General features: G+C 46.4%; 1 non-coding gene across 1 annotated transcript; it reads left to right on the top strand.

The window, feature by feature from the left end:
- The first annotated feature begins 4,389 nt into the window (after nt 1-4,389).
- Nucleotides 4,390-4,525, top strand: LOC129404627 (U8 small nucleolar RNA). Its single transcript, XR_008630008.1, has one exon. It is a non-coding gene; the product is annotated as a U8 small nucleolar RNA (small nucleolar RNA).
- The last annotated feature ends 13,165 nt before the right edge of the window (nt 4,526-17,690 follow it).

The raw sequence follows: 17,690 nt of genomic DNA, 5'->3' as shown, positions 1-17,690 counted from the left end.
GAACCTCCAAGAAGTGATCACTAAGCACAGAGTCAGGAGTAAGCCCTGATCATTGCTGGATGTGACCCCAAAGTGAAAAAAAGAAGTCTGAAGTCAGTGAGATGAAACCCAACAGAGGAATTTGAAGTGATTTGTGCGGGAAAGATGTAAAGAAAACTTTGGTGGTTTGGCTAGAGAATAGAGGCTTTAACAAGATTCTGTTTTTATAAAAATTGTAATAAACTTTTATGTGCTATTACAGTTTTTAGTAGCGCGTGTGTGTATGCGTGTGTGTGTGTGTGTGTGTGTGTGTGTAGGACTTCATTAAAGTTGAGATATATTTGAGCACCTTTAAGAAAACCATGGTCGGGGCTGGAGTGATAGCACAGCGGGTAGGGCATTTGCCTTGCACCGGTCGACCCGGGTTTGAATCCCAGCATCCCATATGGTCCCCTGAGCACCGCCAGGGGTGGTTCCTGAGTGCGCAGCCAGGAGTAACCTCTGTGCATTGCCAGGTGTGACCCAAAAAGCAAAAAAAAAAAAAAAAAAGAAAACCATGGTCTGCTTCCCAGAAAAGTCTCAAATTTTCTCTTTGCTCAGCACATACGCTTTTTTCTCTTCTTCAGACTCTCCAAGGTGGAAGAGAAAGATTCTGCTTACCCTAAAATCTTTCTATAAACGTGGCACATTAGAAGAGGAGCAGCATAAATCTCTTGGTGTCTTACCCCTGGCCAGATGATTACTGTAGTCTTGATACACTTCAATTTGTAAATTCTGCAGTTTTAAGCCCACCGGTTTGGGGGCCAGGGAGACAGTACAAGTCCTGCCAATTCAGATTCCTTTCATCTCTGGCACTGCATATGGTTTCCCAAGCACTGCCAAGGTCCACTCCTAAGCAAACATCCAGGATTAGATTCTGAGCACCATTGGCTGTAGCCCCCAAACAAACAAAACACATGAAGACAGGCTGGAGAGAGAGTACAGTAGTCAGGGTACTTCACTTACACACAGATGATTTGGGTTTGATCCCAGGCACCACATGCCCACCCCACAAGTACCGCAGGAATCAGCCCCTAACACAGAGCCATGAGTAGCCTCCAACATGGAAGGGTATGGCCCAAACTCCTACACACACAACAACGTGAACAAACAAGAGCCCCTAGATTGTATGAAGAACTCCTACAAGTCAATAATGAGTATACAAAGGTCCTCTAAAGACCTAAGTGCATATTTTGTATCTGGAGGCTCGGGTTTGCTCCCCAGCACTGCAAGAAATGGCTCTTACATAGTAGCCCCAGAGCACCAGTGGACGTAGCCCCAAAACAAAAAGGGGATGGGGCAGAGAGATAGCATGGCAGGTTGGGCACTTTGCCTTGCATGCCCCCAACCTGGGTTTAATCCCTGGCGCTATGTATGGTCCCCTAAACCTGCCAGGAGTGATCCCTGAGCACAGAGCCAGGAAGTAAGCTCTGAGCATCATTGGGTGTGGTTCCAAAACCAAAAGAAACAAGCAAAAGAGAAAAAGAAGAAATGAATACAAACTGCATTTAAGAAATTGCACTTTTGGACTGGGGCAATAGCACAGTGGGTAGGGCATTCGCCTTGCACGCGGCCCACCTGGGTTTGATTCCCAGTATCCCATATGATCCCCTGAGCACCGCCAGGGGTTATTTTTGAGTGCAGAGCCAGGAGTAACCTCTGTGCATTGCCGGGTGTGACCCAAAAAGCAAAAAAAAAAAAAAAAAAAAAAGGAAAAGAAAAAATTGCACTTTTAATGGCATGAACCTCACCAGAGAGCGGACTGGCAGGAAAACCCAGATATACAGGAACCTGTGATTGAGATCTCCAAGCCTGTTTGTATTGGGACTAGGCCTCCTCCCCCCAAGAACCCAGTTTTCCAGAAGGCTGTCAGTCACACCCACAAACTGCTCCTGGCGCCATGTAATCTTATCAATGGCCAAGACCCAGAGACTATAAACTAAAACTCCCAGAAGAGAATGGCATAGAATTTCCTGGACATTATATTCTATCGGGACTCTGGACTCCAAGCCAGGCTGTTTTCACTCCAGGCACCCAGAGGGGGGAGGGTGAGAACCCTCACAGCCCCAAGGGACCCAGCTCCAGCAGTTGACCTCCACTACCCAACCACTGCCACACTCCAGGCTCCTTTCTGGATGCTCTGGCCGAGTCTCATACATAAATGAAGTCCTATGGAACCCAGATAATGCGGAACTTTGTGAACTTGGACTCTGGATTCAATGGGACCCAAAAGCAGAGATCCTCTGCCTGTTATCCCCCAATGTCCAGTGACCCAGGGATCACACCCATAAGCCACACCCTGCCACACCCTGCAGGCACCAGATAATCTCCTCATCGGTCACCCTCCAGATCTCAAGTTACTTCTCCCAGACAAGAGTATAAAATGAGGCCCCCATAGCCATGCCACCGGACTCTGCACCAGGCTGTTTTCACTCAGGGCGCCCTAAAGGGGGATGGGTGAGAACCCACCCAGCCCCAAGGGACCCAGCCGGGCAGCCAACCTCCACTACCCAACCACCCCATGCTCCAGGCCGCTTTCAGGACTGCACAGCCACACATTATAAGACACTTCCTACCCATTTTCCATAATTACCACACTATATTTGATGGAGTTCAGACAGTAAGCAACAAACTATATATATATGTATATATATGTACATATATATACGGGATACGCTCAGTAGCTTGTTGCCAGGCTCTCCGATATATATATATATGTATATATCGGAGAGCCTGGCAAGCTACTGAGCGTATCCCGTCCGCACGGGCAGAGAGCCTGGCAAGCTACCCATGACGTATTCAATATGCCAAAAATAGTAATGATAGGTCTCATTCCCTTGAGCCTGAAAGAACTTCCAATTGTTGGGAATGATGAGTAAGGAGAGGTTGCAACATCTCAGGGCTGCGAGGAAGAGAGACATTACTGGTGCCCACTCGAGTAAATCGATGAACAACGGGATGATATTCTATCCATAACAAGCAATACAAAACAAATCGTCTAGCATTGCCTTTTTAACAGGTTTGAGTGGTGGTGAGACTAGTGTTGAAATATCGAATGTAAGCCAAGAAGAGAGTATGGAGAAAATGTCTGCCACACAAGCAGGGGAAGGGTTGGAAAGGTGGGGAGGATACTGGGGATTTGGGTGGTGGAAAGTATGCACTGGTGAAGGGATGGGTGTTCGATGATTATATGACCGAAACTCAAACTTCGGTCTGTAGCTGTATCTCATGGTGAATCAAAAAAGGGGGGGAGGGGAATAATAATAAAATAATAAAATAAAGTTAATATTCAGAATAGAATTTTAAAATTCTATTTATAAATAGAATTAAAAAATTTTTTAAAAAAAGTAATGTGGAATTCATGCCCAATTAAATCAGCTTAATCAATGGCTGAATAAATAGCAGTACTCCTACATTATTAAAAGAAAGAAAGAAAGAAAGAAAGAAAGAAAAAAGGAAGAAAGAAGGAAAGAAAGAAAGAAAGAAAGGAAGAAAGAAAGAAAGAAAGAAAGAAAGAAAGAAAGAAAGAAAGAAAGAAAGAAAGAAAGAAAGAAAGAAGGAAAGAAAGAAAGAGAAAGTGCACTTTAAAATTGACAAAGAATTTGATTTTGTTTTTTTTGGAGGGCCCCCACCCCGCAGTATTCAGGGGTTATTCCTGCCTGTGTGTTTGGAGAACCAGGTGGTGCTTGGGGATTGAACATGAGTCTCCAGCCTGCAGCTATCCCACCAGTTCAGAAATGACTTAAAAAGTGTGAACTTTGAAGGCTAGAGAAACTTGCTTTGCACACAGCTGACCACAGTTCTAATCCTTGAATCCACATAAGGTTCCCCTACACTTCCAGAAGAGAGTATGCCTTGAGAACTGCTGTGTGTGTACCAAAAGCATACCTAGAAAGGTAAATTTTGCAGGATTTGAATTCACCTCAATAAATCTGTGATTGATATGTATATATGTGTGTGCGTATGTATATATATACATATATGCACATATGTATGTATATATATATAAACATATGATATGTGGTGTAAGGGATTGAACCTGGGTAAGCTTCATGCAAGGCAAGCACCCTATCCCCTATCCTCAACCCTCCCTATTGCTCTGGCTCCTAAAGCTGTAATATTAAACAAAAACCAGGGCTGTAGAGAAAGTACAAAGAGTAGGGCATTTGCCTTTTAAGCACCTAAACCTGGGTTTGATCCCTGGCAACCCACCAGGAAGATCCCTGTGCACAGAACCAGGAATGAGTCCTGAGCACTGCCAGATGTGGCCCCCAAGGCCAAAACAAAATTTAAAAAATCAAACAACTACAACAAAATAGGACTGGGGCTATAGTTCAGTGGTAGAACATATACTTCAAATTTATGAGGGAATCATCAAGTAGGATTATCCTTACCTGTTCCTCTATTCAGAAGGAGATAGAACATGGTTATTGGAGTTCACCTGATTCGTGATTAAGGTTTCTGAGTGATTAGGGCTTGAAAAACACCCTAATTGCTCCTATCTGATTCTTTTTTTTATCTTTTTGGGTCACACCCGGCGATACTCAGGGGTTACTCCTGGCTCTGCACTCAGAAATTACTCCTGGCGGTGCTCGGGGGACCATATGGGATGCTGGGAATTGAACCTGGGTAGGCCTCATGCAAGGCAAATGCCCTACCGGCTGTGCTATAGCTCCAACCCTCCTATCTGATTCTTAAAAAAAAAAAAAAAGGAAGAGGGAGGCCTTGGTTAGAGTCCAGCACTGGCTCCAAAAAGGAGGAAAAGCATCCTTTTAAATATATATTAATTATTTAAACAGAATTACAGTGAGATACACAGTTACAAGGTTGTCCATGATTAAGATTCAGTTATATAATATTCCAACACCTCATCCCAGCAATCCTTTTTTGTACTTATCCATTAAGCTAATAGGTGAGTTCTTAGAGAGACACAGAAATTTCTTTGCTACTGGGAAAAACTTCATCTGACCTTTTTAGCAATTGAATCATCTGCTCTGTTATTTAAATGTCTTTATGTCTTTTGCTTTATGTTTTTTAAATGAAATATCACATCTCCCTTCCTGGGACACTGCTGTTCTGATTTTGGTAAAAATCTGGAACTTCTCAGAGCAATGAGACAGATAAGTGCAGGGCTCTTCTAGCTGGGAATGATGCAGAGGGTGGTATGGCTAGGACAATGTTTTCAGAGAGTGAGAGACACAGAGACAGAACATTTTACTTTGTCTGTGGGATGCCTTGGTTTGATCCTGAGCGTTTCATGTTCTTCTGAGCATCATCAGGGTGGTCCCCAAACCAAAAAGCACTGAAACAAAATATAGTTTTATAATTAGTCTGATTTTAGTACATGACAGATAGTAAAGCTAACCTTTTTTTTTTCCCCTTTTCTTTTTGGGTCACACCTGGTGATACAGGGGTTACTCCTGGCTCTGTACTCAGGAATCACCCATGGTGGTGCTCAGGAGACCATATGGGATTCTGGGAATTGAACCTGGGTTGGCCGTGTACAGGGCAAATGCCTTACCCACTGTGCTATTGCTCCAGCCCCTAAAGCTAACCTTTTAACTGAGACTTTTTCTGAATAATAGGGACAATTATAGACCATTTGGCACTTAAGACTTCTCTATCCTAAAACTACTAGTTGGACTTAAAATAAGTCTAAGCATTAATCAAATGATAACTATATCTTGTACTCTCTATTTTGGGGGTGAAAACTAGGAGTGTTCAGGGACATAGTGCTTGGGGTCCCTCCCGGTTGTGTTCAGGGGAGCAGTTGGTACTAGGGATCAATTCTATAAATTAGTTCTAATGCTGTAAGAGATGGGTTTGGGATTTATTTTTGTGGAGGCAGCCACTGAGCCCACAGCCTCACAAATGGAGCTTGTGCTTTGACAATATGGAGTAATGCTCTGATAGTAAGGTGGACACAAATATTCTAAAGTGCTCTTTCCTAAAGGTTATCTGAGTTATTTTTTTATCATCTACCAGATGAAATAATTTTGAGTGTTAAGATTTAAATATTACTGTCTTCAGAACTGAATATCTATATTTTCTTTTTCTAGCCTGAAAAAAAAAAGGTCCTGTGCAGAATGTCTTTAAAACCTCACAAACAAATATTTCCTGTTTTCTTTTTAAGTTTTGCGAGCAAATCTGGCAGTGTCCAAGGACTACTCCCAGCTCTGTGCTCAGAGATTACTTTCTGTTGTGCCCAAGGAACCATGTGGTGGTGGGGATTGACCTGGGTCTACCCCATGCAAAACATGTGCTCAGCCCCTTCAGAAGATAGCTTGGGCTAGAGAGAGCTCACTGTGAACTGGAGCACCTGTTTTGTATCCAGAAGGTCCAGGTTTAGTCCTTAGGACCACATAGTCCCTAACTCCGAGCCAGGAATAGCCCCTGAGCACCTCTAGATGTGACCCTTACAAAAAGGGGAAGTTTTACAGAAACAGGGTAAGTAAACAGCATGATGTAGGAAAACCACAGGGTTTGGGTACACATTGTCTTAGAACACCAAAATTCACTCACCTTTTTAAATGATGAAAAACTTTTTGGGGGAGGATGTGTTTGAGCCACCTTTCAGCCCCGTACAGGAAGCCATGAGGTGCCAGGGATGGAATAGACCCAGTACATGCAAGGCAAGCATATTCACCTCCACTGTCCCATGTTCACAGAGCCAGGTCCTTCTAGACAGAGCTGGGCCACTGCAAGGAAGACAGAGAACTGGGGCCTGCCAGGGCTACTGGCAGTCATGCACATCCCTCTGTGAAGGAGAGATGCCCAGGGAAGCTGGCAGAAGTGCTAGCCTATGGGGATGAGTTTTTTAAGGCAGGAGGTGTTTCCTGAAGCTTTCCAGCTGTGGTACCAACACTGGTCTCCAACAAACTGCAAGTCCAGCCTTTGCCACAGCGGCACCTGGTAGAGTCCATAACCTCTCGACCAGCTCCCCAAGGATGGGCAGATCAGCTGCTGCCCGGCCAGCAAGGCCCAGAACTGAATGGAAGGAGAAAAAGAACAGGCACGCCAGCCAGCCCCTCCCTCTCCAGAACCATCTTCTTCCATTGTTTGGTTTCACTGAGACCATTTTTAAATTGGGATTGGGAGTGGGGGAGGGGTGCTCAGGGCTTACTCCTGGCGCTGGGTCTTTGCTCAGGAATCACTCCTGGTGGCGTTTAGGGGACCAGATGGGGTGCTTGGGATGGAATTTGTGTAGGCACCTTGCCCTTTGTCCCATTGCTCTGGTCGGGTATGAAGACCTGCTTGTGCAAAGTGTGTCTGAACATTATACTCTCTTATTTTTCCTGATGAGAAAAATGTGTTTTCTTTCCCTGGAAATACATCTGTGTTGTCTTCTCCCTCCTGATGGAGACCAGGATCCTCCCACAGGAACTTCTCTCTTATCTGCTCCCCTGCTCAAGGCTCCTGGCTATTTTCCACTTGGTTGTAGAATTGTGCAACAGTAAGCGAAGAGGCAATGAAGAAGGGTGGGGGAGAAACAGATTGTGTCCTAATGTCAAGGTCTCAGGGCTCTGTTGTGATCATCGGGAGTGCTCAGACCACTGTCACTCTAGGACAGTAATTTGTGAATGTACTAGAGATGCACTGACCCCTCAGAGGCCCTCTACCTACCAACATTTCTGAGAGAGGTGGGATCTCAACCACAGCCTGGGCGCACACGCCCAGGAGAGATTCCAGCAGCCACACAAGACACTTATGAGAAAGTAAATGCCATTCTTTTCAGCAACATTTGTTCCTGAACATATAACTATGCTCTATTTTATTATATTATTTTGGGGATTTTCTGTCAAATCTGGTGGTGCTCAGGACTCAGTCAGTACTGACAGTGCTCAAGGTGCAAATTGGGATTGACCACATGCTAGGCAAGGACCTTACTCCTTGCACTATCTTTCTGGAATGTAGAGCTGTGCTTTAAAATTAAAGTGCCACATATTGGGAGGCCGGAGGATGATACAGGGGTGAGACACTTGCCTTGCATGTGGCCGACCCAGGTTTGATTCCTGTGGAGAAGGGCAACAAACACTGGATCAGGAAAAACACAACCTTGTAAAGTGGCCCTGAAGCGAAACCTTGCAAGAGTAACTAGGCAAAGTTAGCAAAACAGGGCGCCTGCATAATGTGTCTGGCCTTGAGCCTCACTAGACCCCCTAGTCATGGACACCTAAAAAGCAGAAACTGTCACATATGCCTTTAGCAAGTCATCCTAACTGCAACCTATAGCCTTGAAGGGGATTGGACCGGGGGCAAAGCAGAGAAGAAAAGGTAAAAGGCCAACAGTGCTACGCTCTATGTGATTGGACCTCCTGGAAGCCAAGAGCCTCTATAAAAATGTTTACGTTTGGCAATAAAGTGAGCTGTGATTAACTGCTCCCAGAGCAGTTCATCCTCTGCGTGCTCATCCTTCTTTGCCCCACAACCAGGCTCCTGCCTGGACCTGGTGTGCAACGTGTCCAGGTACCTTGGGGACAATTGTTCCCTAACAGATCCCCAGCATCCCATGGTACCCCAGAGTCCCACCAAGAGTGACCCTTGAGCACAGAAAATAAAAAACCACCTTAATAAAATAAAATGCTGTTGTGATGAGGGACCCAAAGCTAACAGAAAAGCAGGCAGCTGCTAACAGATAGCTGAGAAACAGGGTGATAGCTGGGAGGCACTCCAAGGCCAGGGTGCTCTGGAGATAACCAGCGTCTTAGATATATACACTACTCTCTCCAGCTACCAGAAAAATAAAAGTACTGGGGGAGGGGGTCACACCCAGCAGTACTAAGGAATTACTCCTGGAAGTGCTCAGATACTCAGCATATGGGATGCCAAGGATTGAACCCCAGTTGGCCACATGCAAGGCACTGCCCTACCCACTGTACCATCTCTCTGGCCCCTCTCTCACCATCTTTTAAAGTATAAAGGGGTTTTGAGAGTTAAAAGTAAGAGAGCTGGGCTCTAAGTTGGTTCTCCTGGCTTTTACTGAGGGACCTCATCAAGACCCCATGCTTCAGCTCTGTAAGGGTCTGGAGATAAGGGGAACACTTGGACCAACTAACCCCACTTAGAGGGTGTGGTCAGCCATTCACTCATTCAACAAATATTAACTGAGCACTTATCCTATGCCAGGAATGCTTTCAAATAGTGGGGTTACAGCTGTAAGAAAAACAAGACATATCTGTAAAGACTTTGGCTTTATAACGTGTTTGCGATAACCACACATTCTAGTTTCCTTTCTCCACAAAGTTCCCAAAGGGGATATTCAGTTCAGACAGAAATGAAGGAACGCATTGAGCAGTACAGCACAGTAGTAAAAGTGCAGCAGTAACACAGACAACACAGCAGGCACGGCTCTTGCCTTGTACATCGCTGGCCTGAGTTGGATCCCCGGCACCCCAGATGGTTTTCTGAGCACTTCCAGGAATAATTCCTCAGTGCAGAGGCAGGAGAAAGCACTGAGCATCCCTGGGTGTGGCCCCCAAACAAAAATTAATAAATAAAATAAAGGAAAGGAAAGCAAAGAAACATGACAGAGACTGTGTATGTGTGAGTATGCGTGTGCATGTGGCATGTATGTGTGTGTATGTGTGTGTTTATGTTGCTTTGTTTGGGGTGTCATGCCTGACGGACCTCTGGGGCTACTCCTGATTCAGTGCTCAGGTGTTGCTTTTGGTGGAACTCTGGGACCAACCAGTGCTGGGGATCGAACCCTGGGTTTCCGCAGGCAAGTCCTGTGCTCGGCGCTTTGAGCCATCTTCTCAGCCTCTGCCCATTACGTTAAGCTCCCCAGTCGTCATTCAGCGACCGGGCCTCTAGGGAGTGGATGTTTACCAATTTCATCTTGCTCACAGGCAGCAGGTATGATGCAAGGAAAGCTCCTTCCAGCTCTGAGAGTGGGGAGGGAAGAGAGCCAGGCAGGCCTGTCTGAGGATTGGCAGCTCAGAACAAGACCAGACTGGCCTCCTTGCAGCACAGGTTGTGCTGAGCTAGACAGGAGCAGGGTGTTAAATCGACAACGAGCCGCAAGGTCACCTAAGCACCAGACACTCCACACGCTCCCTCTAGACACTCCCTCGAGAGGGCAAAGGAAAAGGGAGAGAAGCAGCTCTAATCGGGAGTTATTTCTAGGAATGAGACCATCTTAAATTAGAAGAGTGAGACATTTTCATTGGTTATTTTAAGTTCCAGCATTTTCTTTGCACATCTGAGATACAGTGTGATGAATTTCGACGGTGGGGGGCGGGAGGGCTGGAGAGAGGCTCCAAGCGATGAGCTCATGGTTTGCCTGTGAGAGCCTCAAGTTTGATCTCTGGCATCTGCATAGTCTCCTGAGCACCATCAGGAGCCATCTCTGAGCAAAGAGCACTGAGTTGGGAGTAGCCCAAGTACCACCTGGTGTGGCTTTTAAACTAAAACAGAAAAAGAAACAAAAGTCGAGGGGCTGGAGTGATAGCACAGCGGGTAGGGTGTTTGCCTTGCACGCGGCCAACCCGGGTTCGATTCCCAGCATCCCATATGGTCCTCTGAGCACCGCCAGGGGTGATTCCTGAGTGCAGAGCCAGGAGTAACCCCTGTGCATTGCCAGGTGTGGCCCAAAAAGCAAAAAAAAAAAAAAGAGAGAGAAAGAAATAAACAAAAGTTGATATGACGGCATTTCACTCTGGGGGAGTAGGGAAGGTTGGAGTCATACCCAGAGATGAGGGGAGCTACTCCTGGTTCAGTGCTCATAGGAGCAAACCGGGGGTCGGCCTTCTGCAAGGCAGGTAAACTTAACCCCTGTTTTAGCAACGCAACCCTTGGTTGTTACACTTGAGTTTTTAGTAGACTTGGTTATCAACCCCCTGCCAAGAAGGACTTGCTTCTAGTGACATGGGAGACTGGAGGTGGGAGGGAAGAGGCGCCCACAGGCAAGGAGAACAGGACAGACTGGTCCTTCCTCTCAAGCCCCTGCTTCTCATCCTTCCCCCTCACCTACACTGCCTGGAAGGAGCAAGCAGGGAGGAAACAGCCCTGCCTTCATACCACCAACAGAACCAGACAAAAAGAGAAGGGAGAGCGGGAGAGGAAGGCAGGGCCGAGGGGTGTCTCCTTCAAAGCAGGGAAATGCTGACCTTCGGACAAGATGAAGGAAGACCAGGAGTCCTGGTCTCTCCCTGTCCTGGCATCACCCTGAGGTTGGGCTTTGGAGTGGCAATGAAAACAAGGATCAAAGCACCTGAGCAAACACCCTCTTCCTTACCTCATCCATAGCATCTCCCACAGTTAGACATTGTAAATAGCCAATATTAAACGAGACTCAAGAAATTACGGGTACGGCCAGAGTGATAGTACAGTGGACAGAGCTGACGTGGGTTCAATAGCCAGGTATTCCATATGGTCCCCCAAGCACTGGCAGGAATAATTCTGAGTGCAGAGTCAGGAGTAGCCCTTGAGCATCACCGAGTGTGACCCCAGAAGCAAAATAATAATAATAATAATAATAATAATAATAATAAAAGATATTAGGGGTAGGGCTGGAGCCATAGTGTAGTAGGTTGCTTATATGCAGCTGAACTGGGTTCAATCCCTGACACCCCATATGGTTCCTCGAACACTGTCAGGAGTAATTCCTGAGCGTAATGCCAGGAGTAACCCCTGAGTATCACCAGGTGCTGTTCCATCCCCCAAAACAACAACAACAATAACAACAACAACAACAACAACAAAAAATACTTGGGGTGATGTGGTGATGAGCAGAGGACATAGTTCCACAGTAGAAAGAACATATGCCTTGCATGTGTTAGGCCCTAGGTTTGATCCTGGGTACCCTCTCAAATAAGTAAATAAGAAATTGGAAGCCAGGGGCTGGAGCAATAGCTCAGTGGGTAGAGCATTTGCCTAGCAAGTGGCCGACCGGGTTCGATTCCCAGCGTCCCATACGGTCCCCTGAGCAACACCAGGAGTAATTCCTGAGTGCAGAGCCAGGAGTAACCCCTGAGCATCGCAGTGTATGACACCCCCCCAAAAAAAATTGAAAGCCAGGTAAATGTTCAACATACTGGAGTGCATGCATCAGACTCCTAATTCAACCCCTGGTATGGCAGGGCCCCCAGAAGCCTCAGTGGCCCTCAGTCCCACTGGTCTGAGCAGTGCTACATTGCCGGGCACAAGCAGTAATCCATCGATCCATGCATCGAGAGCTCCACCCGCCCACTCCCCCAAATGAGAAAGAAGAAAAGAAAGTGAAGTTGCCTATTAAGTAAGGAGCAGAATTGTTGCTCTCTTAAACTGTGCTCTTCCACCATCCACAACCAGATATAATGAGTGTGGGCAATCGCTCTGACACCTTGGCCTATGTCCTTCCCCGCCCCAGGGTATTAGGGGAAACTGCTTTCTCAGAAGGGCCACACCTACTGTAATTATTCATTCATCTGAGCTAATATTTACAGAGCTTGAGGCTTTTCCTCATCTGGAGTCCTAAGCTTGCTTCTGCCAATCCAGTCTGCTGAAATGTGAGACGCAGGGAAATGGATGTAGTTACTGGGGAGCTCTGAGAAAGCCAGGAGGCAGAAGAGGAGAAAGAAAGGAAAGAAATGCCCCCAAATCCTAAATCAGTGGGATTCCTTATTGGGCAGGACAGGGACTGAGTCAGTCTCACAAAGCAAGAAAGTGGCCTTGAGGCCCGGCTGTGTCTATATGAGCGCACACTGCCTCCTTTCTAGTTGCTTGTTCTTCAGATGGTCCCTTGTCCCATGAATACATTGTCTTTAATTAAAAACAAACAAGCAAACAAAAAAACAGGGTGGTGCTTAGGGGACCATGCAGTGATAAGGATGGATAAGGATGGGGCTCTCACATGTAAAGCATGTGCTCCAGCTCTGTGATTCATTTCCCTGTCTCCCAACTTCCTTCCTTCCCAACTTCCATCCTTCCTTCCTTCCTTCCTTCCTTCCTTCCTTCCTTCCTTCCTTCCTTCCTTCCCTCCTTCCTCCCTCCCTCCCTCCCTCCCTTCCCTCCCTTCCCTTTCTTTCTTTCTTTCTTTCTTTCTTTCTTTCTTTCTTTCTTTCTTTCTTTCTTTCTTTCTTTCTTTCTTTCTTTCTTTCTTTCTTTCTTTCTTTCTTTCTTTCTTTCTTTCTTTCCTTCTTTACCTCTTTATCTCTTTCTTTTTTTGTTCTTCCAGTCGTACTTGACAATGATTCTCAGGGGTTACTCCTGTCTCTGCACTCTGGAATTACGCCTGGCAATGCTCTGGGGAGCATATGGGATGTCTGGGAGAGAACGCAAGTTGGCCACGTGCAAACCTTACCCGCTGTATTATCGCTCTGCCCCGCCTCCCCCATGCAACTTATTTTTAAAACATATAATCTGGTCTATTTTATCGCTTATTATTATTATCATTATTATTGTCGTTACTTTGTTGGTGGGGGGGTTATACCTGGAAGTGCCTATGGGTTGTTCCCAACTCAGTGGTGCTTGGGAGTTGCTCTTCGCTGTGCTCAGGGGAACAGATGGTGCTAAGGATTGAACCCAGGTCTCCTGCATGAAAAGTAGGTGCTTCAGCCCTTTGAACTACCTCCTAGCCATGTTTTTCTTTCTCTATTTTATTTTGTCTTTTATTATTGAGGAGGCACTTCTGGGGGTGTTGAGGTGCAGGTGGTGTTTGGGGTGCCAGGGATCAAACCAGGGTTGGGTGTACGCAGCAAGAGATAGTGCAGCTTCTGAGCCCCTGTACTATCTCTCTGGATACTGTTGTTGTTGTTGTTGTTTTTCTTTTTTAAAGCTGATTAGCAGTACCTGGTGTTCCCCAACTTTTCCTCAGCAATTCAAATCATCCTCTTTCAGCTGTCTTTGAGAGGGTCTAGAGACGTAGCACAGTGGTGGAGTGCCTGTCTTGTGACACTGTGAGCCCAACCACAACAGAAAAGTGTGTGATTCCCCGGTGCACCCCATTGGAGTGTTTACAAACGCTTTTCACACGCTAACGTGTACAACCCCCAACAAGCACGCCACAACCCAGGGGAGGGGAAGCCGGCATAAAAGAGTCTGTTGGAGCAAACAGCAACTCGGACCGGAGGGCACTGGACTGAAAGTGGTGAAGTCCATAGTCCCACACAAAGCGGGGAAACTGGGGTGAGAAAAAGGTGGGAGCCGGAGTGCCAGGCTTAAGTTTGGGCTTGATTTGGAAATGCTGAGTGGGCTGTTTGTGTGACTGGCTGTCCTTGAGGCACCTACAGATTTAGGGTTTGTTTTGTTTTCACAAGTCTCCAAGGTATTAGAACCACCTCAGTTTAATGATCCTTTCAACACAGTTAACCCTAGCATGGAGTTGAATAATCAGCTTGGTCCATGGCAACATCTGTTTATTTTTGGGTTTTGGGTGCTTGGTTTTGGGGTTCTATGCCAGGCAAGGTCTTAATCCTGTGCTAGATCACTTGCACCCATCACAAAATTTAAATCATGGCCCTACCATAGCTAGGAATCATTTTCCTCTAGTCTTCTGTGAATGCACATTCAGGGAATATTAATCTACATGAAATGTAGTTCCTACCCCTCAATTCTGCCCGCCCTTTCTTGGATGACTTTGGGGTCAGACCCCAGTAGTGCTCCAAGGCTGTTTCTGGCCCTGTGCCCAGGGTGACCCCTGGCAGTGCTGAGGGGATACAAGGCCAGTGCCTTAACCCCTAGACTATTTCTCCAATCCCCCAAGCCTATTCTTTAAAATTAGACAGTGTCTCCCAAAGATATTTTCACTTAGAAGACAGGAGAGCACAGTGGTAACAGCAGCGTCCCAGAGGGAGGCCCTGGCAGTGAGGTCCTGAGAACTGGCACTGTGACTTTGGAAGACTTAGTCAGCTCTTCTCTTTTGTTTTTCCTCAGATACAAGGGGGCAGATGATGTGTGAACATTGATATTCAGAACCCTCTTCCAAGCAGGTGGGAGGCTAGCGTGCTCGTGCTTTTGCAGATTTGCCAAGCATAGGACCCAGCGCGCCTTGCATCTCCCAGGAGGGTGATACTGTTTTCATCTCCACAGACTGCCAGATGCACTTTGTAGAGGGCATTAGTCTCAGATTTGGGGAGAAGTGGAAATGGAATTTTTTTTTGTTTTTTGAGGGGAGGTGCCACACCCAGTAATGCTCTGGGCATATTCCTGGCTCTGTGCTCAAGGATCATTCCTGGCATTCTCAGGGAGCTACATGGGGTGCTGGGGATCAACCTCTGGGTCAGTCAATTAATGTGTGCAAGGCAATTAATTGCTTGGTATTATCTCTCTGAAGCCAAGGGATTTTTGGGTTGTTTTTTTTTTGTACATGCATATCTTGCCACGAATGTACTTAACACTTTGTTTCCTCTTACGTAGTTTTGTTTCTGAATAAACCCTATTTATTATCAGAACACCTGGTTGCTTTTGTTTGAGGGCTACATAAACGACTTCTGGGGGTTGGAGAGATAGAACAGGGGTTAAGGCGCTTATCTAGCATGTAGCCAACCCAGGTTCAATCCCAGCAGTCCACGGGGCCCCTGAGCCCCACCAGAAGTGATGAACAGAGTCAGGAGTAAGCCCTGAGCACAGCCAGGCATGTCCCCAAAACTATAACAACAATAACAACATGTACATAAAAATGACTTATTTTCTAGGGCTGAGAGTCACTGTCACTGTCATCCCATTGCTCATAGATTTGTTCAAGCGGGCACCAGTAATGTCTCTCATTGAAAGAGTTACTGTTACTGTTTTTGGCATACCCAATACGCATATAGGTAGCTTGCCAGGCTCTGCCGTGCGGGCTCCATATTCTCAGTAGCTTGCTGGGCTCTCCGAGAGGGGTGGAGGAATCGAACATGGGTCAGCCTCGTGAAAGGCGAATGCCCAACTGCTGTGCTATCACTCCAGCCCAGAGCTGAGGAAAATGAGCAAATTATTGTTTCAGAGATAACAAATGACACCCAATAAAATTCCAATTTTATCATAAATATCACTGTCACTGTCATCCCATTGCTCATCGATTTGCTCGAGTGGGCACCAGTAACATTTCCATTGTGAGACTTGTTTGTTACTGTTTTTGGTATGTTGAATACGCCACAGGAAGCTTGCCAGGCTCTGCCATGTGGGCGAGATTCTCTCGGTAGCTTGCCGGGCTCTCTAAGCGGTGGAGGAATCAAACCCGGGTTGGCCGAGTGCAAGGCGAAAGCCCTACCGCTGTGCTATCGCTCCAGCCCAAAAAGTTTTAAAATTTCTCTCCCTCTGTTCTCTTCTACTTGCACATCTGAAGACATTTTTTTCTTTTTCTTTTTGTAGAAAATACCTATTCTGATGACAGAGATAATGCCTAGATTCAGAGAATACCTAAAAGGATTTGAAAAAGAAATAGAAATTACCCATTCATCCATACCAGGCCAAATTAGAAATACCTCTCCAGAAATCTAGCATTTCTGAAATGCCTGACATTTTAATTATTTGTTTTAATGAAGAGAAAAATTCCATTTGTACCAAGGTGCTATTTCTCTAGCCTACACTGTCTTAGTACAGATTTATACCCAACTATATGAATTTTTAAGTCGCTCCCTATAATTTCCTTTCCCAAAGTAAATAAAATAATTACTCTCAGAGTTCCGCTCTTTCTTCATCAGGCCTTGTGCTCTGGGATTCCCAGGGGCCTGTTCCAGGGCCACATCTGGTGCCGGGGATGGAACCCAGGCCGGCTGTGTCCAAGCCCAAAGCCTGAACAGCTGTACTATTGCCCAGGCCCATCCACCTCCGTGTCTTTGATTTTGGGACAGAGAGAACCATAGCTTTTCCAGATTCTGCATTTCACCAGGGGACCCTGAGGCCCACCCCTTTAGACTGCAAAACCCAGCTTCTCCCCTCCCCTCTTGCCTGAAATCTCACCCCCCCCCCCCCACACACACACACCATCCCGTGCCAAGCAGCTGTGAAAGGACTCTGGCCTGAGAAGCAGCAGGAGCAGAGGGTAAGCCCAGTGATGTAGGCAGGTAGATAGGGAAAGGCCCTGGGCAATGAAAATTTAGATTTAACAGTCTCTGGGAAGGAGAAATCTTAAGACTTGCAGATTCAAGAAAACAAAAGACCTGGAGGAAACCATCAGCAGACCCTGAGGATAATGGACCCCAGCCCACACACACACACAAGTTCCCCAAAGAAGGCCAACACCACTCCCAACCTCCCTGGTAACCTTTTTTTTTTTTTTTGTGAACCAAAAAGAAAAAAAAAAAAAAGCTTGGTTATGTGTAGGGGCTTCCTCCACCCTTGGAGAAGCCTGTGTTCTCTCCTGAACGTGTTACTCTTTTTTTTTTTTTTTGCTTTTTGGGTCACACCTGGCAATGCACAAGGGTTACTCCTGGCTCTGCACTCAGGAATTACCCCTGGCCATGCTCAGGGGACCATATGGGATGCTGGGATTTGAACCCAGGTGGGCCGCGTGCAAGGCAAACGCCCTACCCGCTGTGCTATCTCTCCAGCCCCCTGAACGTGTTACTCTTACTTCTCTCTCTCTCTCTCTTATCCCTTCCTCCTTCCCTCAGAAACCTCTAAATAAAATTACTTAACTGCTTGTCTACTCCTGAAATTCTTTTCCATGAGACAAGAACCCAGTAACTCTGGGTCCCGGGTGGTAGAGGCGGTTGGGGAGAAAGTTACTGTCTTTCTCCTCCCTGCTTCACATAAGTCACCCGTGGGGC

Source organism: Sorex araneus, chromosome 4 (genome assembly GCF_027595985.1).
Source record: "Sorex araneus isolate mSorAra2 chromosome 4, mSorAra2.pri, whole genome shotgun sequence".
Classification (NCBI taxonomy): Eukaryota; Metazoa; Chordata; class Mammalia; order Eulipotyphla; family Soricidae; genus Sorex; species Sorex araneus.
The sequence above is the reverse complement of the archived record's forward strand: the minus strand, read 5'-3'. Positions and strand labels throughout refer to the sequence as shown.